Here is a 7208-nt window from a genome sequence, read left to right as displayed (position 1 = left end):
ACATGAATCACCAGGTTCATACAGATCATTAAAAGATAATCAAACTTACACACATACACACATATAGCTTAACACAAAAATAGCCTATATTAATATGCTTATTGTGTTATGGCTGTTCATAAAAATAAATCTAATTATATAAATATTACAAATTAAGCTTTATATACTGTACATATAATATAGTGTTTTTATATATAAAACATTGAATCTTAATTCTGAGGCTGTTCTGTAAATAGCTTTTTTCAAATAAACAATAAATAAACAACTTCTGATCAATCCATATCAAATTCACACTTAAAATAATGCACTGATTTAAGCCCCACCCTGTTCCAATTGAACCACGCCCACGTCCGGTTTAGGCCCCGCCCACTCAAAGTACGGATACGTTTACAGATCATTAAGATGGTTGAACAGATACAGATCCAGATAGTGGTGTACTCGCTCATCCCTATAGGCCACTAGTTGGTGCTGTTGGTTGTTTTTATAATGAAAGCACACACACACACACACACACACACACACACACACACACACACACACACACACACACACACACACACACACACACACACACACACACACATGCAGCAGAGAACAACGGGCTCTAAACATTAACAACAGGAGAACACTGACATTCTAGTGGACAGACGATAAATTATTATTACGGTGACTGTCAACACTGGGAGTCATGACACCACAGAGGAAATATTGTTGTGATTGTCTCTACTGAGCATGTGCACAACTACTGGTTTCTACAGATGTGAAGTAGCAGCACTTCTGAAAAAGATTCTACTGTCAGTGGAGACAGAGTCGGAGTATTTTGAAAAAATTCGACCTTAGGAGCTGTTTTCAAAAAATTGCCTTTTAAGTGGCTGCAAGCACTGTTGTCATGGAAACAGACCCCAAAATGCAATAACATTTTTAGTTTTCACTTAAAAATGTTGCTGTGTGTTTGGGACCTTAAAATCCAAAATATTAGCATGAAACATTCCTGTAAACAATATTTCAGAGTGTCATTATCTCCCAGTAATTTAATGCAATATGATCTCTTGGGTTTCCTCATCTTTGTCAATACAATACAAATACAGTTTCTTTATATCTTTAGAGTCACGGCTGCAGTGTTGTAGTGGTTAGCACTGTCGCGTCAGAACCTCGGGTCATGGGTTTGAATCCTTCCTCTGTGTTTGCATGTTCTCTATTCTGGAGGATCTCATTTCCTCCCAGAGTTACAGAAAAAACAAATCAATATAAACAGACGAAGCTGCAGGTAGAGGTCATAGAGGTCAGGCGTCACTCCCAGGCTGGTTTCTAACGTGCCCTTGCCGTGTGTCGGCCACAAACAGGACGGTTTCGGTTAATAAGTGACAGAATGAGAGGAGGAGAAGTGAAAATCTCTTTGAGCTCGCACACACACACACACACACACACACACACACACACACACACACACACACACACACACACACACACACACACACACACACAGCCAGAGCTTGAGGACGGTCTGGGAAGCAGAGCTATAATGATAAATTCAGTTCAGAGCTTCACACACAAGGTCAACTTGAGCCAAACTCCACCAGCAGATCAACTCATGGAATAAATGTGCTTGAACACCGGAGAGTTTGTGGAAACATGAAGCTTTAAAGTACAACGAACACAAGTGCATCCGCAAAACTTGCTTCACTACATGGCGGTTCGTTTATGTGAAGCAGACGGATTCTACCGTCATGATACTGAAACTCACCACATCATCTCTGAGTGCAGGTGTGTGTGTGTGTGTGTGTGTGTGTGTGTGTGTTAAATAATGAAGGAAACCCCAACAACATCAGGCTCCTTCATGCAACAGACAGAAAACATTTCTCTCCCACAGCTGTGACCTTATAGGGGCAATCGAGGCTTAGTGGTAGAGTCGGTCATCCAATAACTGGAGAGTTGGCAGTTTGAATCCCACTCTATACAAGTCATTGTCATTGTGTCTTGGGCAAGGCACTTTACCGACTTTGCCTCGTATGGGTATGAATGGTGCATGTATGATGGTGGTGGTCAGAGGGGCTGTTGGTGCAAAATGGCCGCCTGTGTAGCCCCACTGGAGGGACCATGTGAGTGAATTATGGTTTCTGTACGTGCTTTGAGTCACCCAGCTTTATAAATCTGAGCCATTATTATATGTCCATGCTCCTCTTCCTCTTTTAGTCAAACCACTCCTCTTCCTCCTCTTCCTCCTCTTCCTGCTGCTCTTCCGCTCATTCAAACCACTCCTCTTCCTCTTTAACTCAAACCTCCTCCTCACAAACCTCCTCCTCACAAACCTCCTCCTCGCAAACCTCCTCCTCGCAAACCTCCTCCTCGCAAACCTCCTCCTCGCAAACCTCCTCCTCCTCGCAAACCTCCTCCTCGCAAACCTCCTCCTCGCAAACCTCCTCCTCGCAAACCTCCTCCTCGCAAACCTCCTCCTCGCAAACCTCCTCCTCGCAAACCTCCTCCTCGCAAATGTCCACTTCCTCCTCCTCACAAACCACCTCCTCCTCACAAACCACCTCCTTCTCACAAACCTCCTCCTCGCAAACTTCCACTTCCTCCTCCTCACAAACCTCCTCCTCCTCACAAACCTCTTCCTCCTCACAAACCTCCTCCTCACAAACCTCCTCCTCGCAAACGTCCACTTCCTCCTCCTCACAAACCACCTCCTCCTCACAAACCTCCTCCTCGCAAACGTCCACTTCCTCCTCCTCACAAACCACCTCCTCCTCACAAACCTCCTCCTCGCAAACGTCCACTTCCTCCTCCTCACAAACCACCTCCTCCTCACAAACCTCCTCCTCGCAAACTTCCACTTCCTCCTCCTCACAAACCTCCTCCTCCTCACAAACCTCCTCCTCCTCACAAACCTCCTCCTCACAAACCTCCTCCTCGCAAACGTCCACTTCCTCCTCCTCACAAACCACCTCCTCCTCACAAACCTCCTCCTCGCAAACGTCCACTTCCTCCTCCTCACAAACCACCTCCTCCTCACAAACCTCCTCCTCGCAAACGTCCACTTCCTCCTCCTCACAAACCACCTCCTCCTCACAAACCTCCTCCTCGCAAACGTCCACTTCCTCCTCCTCACAAACCACCTCCTCCTCACAAACCTCCTCCTCGCAAACTTCCACTTCCTCCTCCTCACAAACCTCCTCCTCCTCACAAACCTCCTCCTCCTCACAAACCTCCTCCTCACAAACCTCCTCCTCGCAAACGTCCACTTCCCCCTCCTCACAAACCACCTCCTCCTCACAAACCTCCTCCTCGCAAACTTCCACTTCCTCCTCCTCACAAACCTCCTCCTCCTCACAAACCTCCTCCTCCTCACAAACCTCCTCCTCGCAAACGTCCACTTCCTCCTCCTCACAAACCTCCTCCTCCTCACAAACCTCCTCCTCGCAAACGTCCACTTCCTCCTCCTCACAAACCTCCTCCTCCTCACAAACCTCCTCCTCCTCACAAACCTCCTCCTCGCAAACGTCCACTTCCTCCTCCTCACAAACCTCCTCCTCCTCACAAACCTCCTCCTCGCAAACGTCCACTTCCTCCTCCTCACAAACCTCCTCCTCCTCACAAACCTCCTCCTCCTCACAAACCTCCTCCTCGCAAACGTCCACTTCCTCCTCCTCACAAACCTCCTCCTCCTCACAAACCTCCTCCTCGCAAACGTCCACTTCCTCCTCCTCACAAACCACCTCCTCCTCACAAACCTCCTCCTCGCAAACGTCCACTTCCTCCTCCTCACAAACCACCTCCTCCTCACAAACCTCCTCCTCGCAAACTTCCACTTCCTCCTCCTCACAAACCACCTCCTCCTCACAAACCTCGACTTCCTCTTCCTTCTCCACCTCCTCCTCACAAACCTTCTCTTCCTCCTCCTCACAAACCTCCTCCTCCTCCTTCTTGTCCTCCTCCTCCTCCTCACAAACCTCTTCTTCCTCCTTCTTCTCCTCCTCTTCCTCCTCACAAACCTCTTCTTCCACCTCCTCACAAACCACCTCGACTTCCTCTTACTGCTCCTCCTCCTCACAAACCTCCTCTTCCTCCTTCTTCTCCTCCTCCTCCTCACAAACCTCCTCTTCCTCCTTCTCCTCCTCCTCCTCACAAACCTCCTCTTCCTCCTCCTTCTCCTCATTTTTAAGTGTTTCCAGTTTTCTCCCAGTGTTTTATCTCAGTAACAGCAGATGGACAAACAGCTTGCATATTAATGCAAACATATTTTAAAGCTGTAATTCTGTAATCATTTTAATGATCTCATCAGCCAAAATGTCTCCACAATGACCACTAAAACTGAAAAAACGAAAGACGCTTTTAATCAGCAGAGGAAAAATGTCATTTCTGGCTCTTTTTTTTTTGCAATAACATGAACATCAAATGTACTAAACAAATAAAATATTTTTTGTCACACTTATAGGAAACTATCCATGAAAATAAACTTGTTCTCCAATGCATTCTGGGTAAAATACATTCCAAGAACCCAGCTTTAACTTGTTCCACCACTGAAGGTAAAACAGTGGTACATTACCATGTAAAACATTTATAAGGCCAAGTTAACACAACGTTTCTGGAAAGTTGAAACGGCAATGTTTTGAAAATGAAGTCTGTTTACACGGAAATGGCAGAAACACTAAAAACGATCTTCATGCCTGGCCACAGGTTTTTGTAGCAAAGTTTGGGCCATCTACACTGAGACGGAGCCAAGAACACAAACGTCTGCTGTTTCCACTTGAAAACGACCTCCTAAGACTCTCAGATGCTGTCATGTCAAGTTGTTTCTTGACCGGATTATGTGATTTCCTCTCAGGTGATGATGAGATCAGAGTCAGTGACAGATTTTATCTTGTCGACACTTCAGAGGAAGAGAAGCTGCAACATAGCAATTGAGAGACAATTGGCTATAGCCGCTGCGCTCTACTGCTGTTAATACGGTGTGTTCTCAGTAGTGTGAAAATAGACTTAAAAATTAGGATAAACAAACCAAACAAAGCTAAAAGGAGCTGCAGTCGCTTCAAACATTGGCAGAAATGATGGTAAAACACAGAATATTCCTCCATTCTCAGGAGGTCTGAGCTCCAGATCTCGTCTCCTCTTTGTTTCACTCGTGCTTGGCGGTTTGGGCTCAGATGATCGGGTTGAGTCGACTCACGCTGCCTCTGATTGGCTCTCTCATGGTCAACAGATGCTGCTAACTGGCATGTGGCCAAACGTGAAGCATCTCTGGAGAAACCTTTGTAACTGCAGCATGGTTCATTCATCTGAAGCCTTCAAGCTTTGTGTTTGGATTATTCTGTAAATCTGAGTTCAGAAAAAGCAGTTAAAAGGCGGCTTTCTGCTGGAGAGCAGCAGCATGAGGGGAATGACGAGGCAGAGACCTGGGTGTGTCTCCATCTGGCTGCTGGTGAGAGAGACAGAGTGAGACAGAGGCTGTTATCACACCACACCCTGGTAACGCCGCACACACACACACACACACACACACACACACACACACACACACACACACACACACACACACACACACACACACACACACACACACACACACACACTTACATAAAGTAACTGCATATTTCACAGAAGTCTTTCAAATTGTAATACAAGTATGAAAATACGCACATTGATGAATCATATATATATATACACACACACACACACACACACGTATGTGAAGTAGGCCGTTCATAGAATTTATGTAGCATTTGCAAGACAACGATCCACAAGAAACTAATTTGTACATTTTCCTTTCAGAAAAGTTTCATGGAAACATTTTGAAAACTATCACAGTTTTAGAAAACTGAAACACTGAATGCTGTAGTTTTCATGGCAGGCCACTAGTTGGTGCTGTGTTTTTGTAATACCAGCACTTATGATGTGAACCATCATCTCCTGTTCTGTTTTTTGGTGTTTTTGTAGTCTGTGTCTTGTGTATTTTATATAAACTTGTGAACTGTGCTCTTATACATCTTATTCATTATTTGTACATCACGTTGATCCACTGTGATGGCTTCAAACATGCTTTATAAAGAAAGATGTATTGGATTGGAAAATGTAAAAAATGCCTAGAAATGCTGAATTCCCTCAAATCAATAAAAAGGAACAACAGATTAAATTTACCAAAAGTGTGAAAATGGCTAAAACAACTAAAAAAGACAGTCAAAACAGCTGCAAAAATAAACAACCTACAACCTTCCAAAATTAGCCTTTATATATATATATATAAAGCAGTCAAAAAGAAAATCGTTGAAATATCAATGCGGAGTAAATGATTTGAACACAAATGGGAAAAATACAAGAAAATGGCAAAAACAATCAAACAATCAAAAATAGTGAAAAGCAACAATAGCTGAAGTGGCTAACAGCTACCACAAATAAAAATGGATCGAAAAAGAAATAAATACAAATATATGTGCAATGTTGTAGACTGTGGTCATGAAACATCATACTTGCTATCCTTTAATCAAGTTTAAATCTCTCCAAACTCATTTTATTTAGTAGGAAAGGGGTCAAAGTGCTCTTGTAGTCATAAAGGCTACACTCCTCTGGCCTGTATGGAAGAAATGTTCTGCATATGCAGATGATGGTGTAGTGAGTGGAAGGGAATGCTCTCTTTGTTACATTCTGATAAAACTATCGTGGTTTTTCAACTAAAATGAAGAACATTTGGAAAATAACTGCACTCATAAAGGGCCATTTTCAGCAACTCAGCGACATACAGTATTACTCTTCTCCAGGGAAGCACTGATCCAGGCTTTTTCACTTCCGATCCGATCCCGATACCAGAATTTGGATATCTGCGATACTGATACTATTACGATACCAGAGCTGTGTTTGCTTTAATAATATTATCATTATTGTTGGTTTTATATGAGGCAGTAATAAACTCCTCTCTACAGTAAAGTATGAAATGTATGAATATATGCATGCATCCTCTCAAAAGACAACTTGAGGTTAGTAGAAGGTCAGAAAAGGAAGCAGTACAAAGTATTTTAGTTCCATTAGGACAATGTGGGGGTCTGTGTGACGTCATCATCTCATAATAAACTAGTTCTATCTTTAAAACCTCACAATCGCTTTATTAATCCCTGGAGAAATTTTATGAGACTTTATGAAATGAGTGACAAAATATATATATATATATTTTCATGAAATCCTAATTTTTTTAGATGTAGCTGTAGATCTTGTGTTGC

This window comes from Blennius ocellaris, assembly GCF_963422515.1.
Source record: "Blennius ocellaris genome assembly, chromosome: 14".
In the NCBI taxonomy this organism is placed as follows: domain Eukaryota; kingdom Metazoa; phylum Chordata; class Actinopteri; order Blenniiformes; family Blenniidae; genus Blennius; species Blennius ocellaris.
This window is presented reverse-complemented; position numbering follows the sequence as displayed.